Source organism: Marmota flaviventris, chromosome 10 (assembly GCF_047511675.1).
Source record: "Marmota flaviventris isolate mMarFla1 chromosome 10, mMarFla1.hap1, whole genome shotgun sequence".
Classification (NCBI taxonomy): domain Eukaryota; kingdom Metazoa; phylum Chordata; class Mammalia; order Rodentia; family Sciuridae; genus Marmota; species Marmota flaviventris.
Genome location: NC_092507.1, coordinates 115,867,700 through 115,869,397, shown reverse-complemented (window position 1 = coordinate 115,869,397; position 1,698 = coordinate 115,867,700). Strand labels below are relative to the sequence as shown.

The 1,698-nt window shown below is 54.7% G+C and overlaps 1 pseudogene; it reads left to right on the top strand.

Annotated features, from left to right (window-relative positions):
* The first annotated feature begins 983 nt into the window (after positions 1 to 983).
* On the top strand, positions 984 to 1,487 carry LOC114084563 (dual specificity protein phosphatase 4 pseudogene; annotated as a pseudogene).
* The last annotated feature ends 211 nt before the right edge of the window (positions 1,488 to 1,698 follow it).

Sequence of the window (1,698 nt, the reverse complement as noted above, 5' to 3'; positions counted from 1 at the left end):
CAGTGCTTCTCTGCCTTCAACACACACTTGCACTGCCACTCCCTTGTCAGAGCACAGCATGTGCAAGGCACCTGAGGCTGCTAGAGCTGCTATGTAACCTGAAGGCTGCAGGAGGAAGGGGACCCAATAGGGGTCTGGCCGCCCAAGCCTCTGGGGACCAAGTTGGCGGTCACTTCTGAAGGCTCCCTCTCTAGCCCTTCTTTGCCCATTCCTGTTGCCTGGCTGGCCTGGGTGACTATCTATCGCCCCAGTTCCTACACTCCATGGTGACGATTGATTAACTGGGAGAGATGGACTGCAGTGTGCTCAAAAAGCCTATGAAGCTGAGCGAGAACCCCTAAGGCAGAGACTGTAGCTGTGGCAGCGGCAGAGGCAAAGAGGTTGGGAAGTGGTGGTTGCCCTGGGTTGCGGGGCTGGGTGCAGACTGCATTGCCTGGCGGCAGCTGGGCTAACAACAGTGGCAGCCCCTGAACCCTGGGGCTGGGGAGCGCCAGCAAGCGCTTGCTGCTCGACTTTTTGCACACCTTTCCTATCAGAGGTTCTGTCCACCTTCTTTGATACAACACCCAGGAAAATAGGCAGGCCAAGGGCTCCAAGATCCTGGAGTCCATCCTGCACGCTCAGGGGGAAGTGCGCCCTCTTGTGCTCTAGCCTCTACTTGGCTGTCATCCTCTACTTTGAGTGGAGCCCAGGTGCCAGGGGCTCAGGGAAGACCTCACCTTGACTCTAGTAGTGCAGACACTCCATCCTAAGCCCCAGTGAAGAGAAATCTGCTTGCTCAAACGTGGCTGTGAGAAGTTTTCCTCTGCTTACCCAGAATTCTGTTCCAAAACCAGCGCCCCGGCAGACTTCTCCCCAGTGCCATGGAGTCCTTTCACCTGCATTGCAGCTCCACTGGAACCGCTCTGCACAGGCGGCGGGGTCCCTTGGAGATTCTTCAGTTCCTCTACTTCCATGGTGCCTTCCACGCTGCCTGGAGAGACATGCTTCACGCCCTAGGGATCACAGTCCTGTTGAATGTCTCCTCCGAATGCCCAAACCACATGCAAGGATGCTACCAGTACAAACGCATCTGGTGGAAGACAACCACAAGTCCAACATGGGCTCCTGGTTCATGGAAGCCATGGAGTAGGACTGTGCGGTGAAGGACTGCTGTGGTCCAGGGATGGTGCACTGCTAGGAGGGCATCCTGTGCTCTGCTACCATCTGCTTGGCTTAGCAGATGACAAAGGAGCAGCTGAGGCTGGAGAAGGCCTTGAACTGCATGGAGCAGCTGTCCCAGGTGCTGGTCACATCCTGCCCCTCCAGGCCCACCAGCCCTTCAGGCCCCTTAGGGGAGCTGCAAGCCCACTCCCACCCTTACCTCACAATTTGTCTTCAGCTTCCCTATCTCCCTGGGTGTGCACTTGGCCCCCAGCAGACTGCAAGACCAGCACAACCCCAACCTTACCTCCCCCAGCACTCAGAGCCACTCACCTAACCCCTGAAACCAAGGTTGCTGCCAGGGATGCCTCCGTGGGACTGAACAATATATAAATTTGTATCAAGAGTATATAATGAGTCTAATGTCTACTATGATAGATGTCTTTTTCTCCATTTATCATACCTTCTACTACTGCATAGACTGATAATATATAAGTGCAGTTTCCCAGTCTCATCTGGAGTAAGGATTGCAGTTGGCATTGATTCTTCAATGAG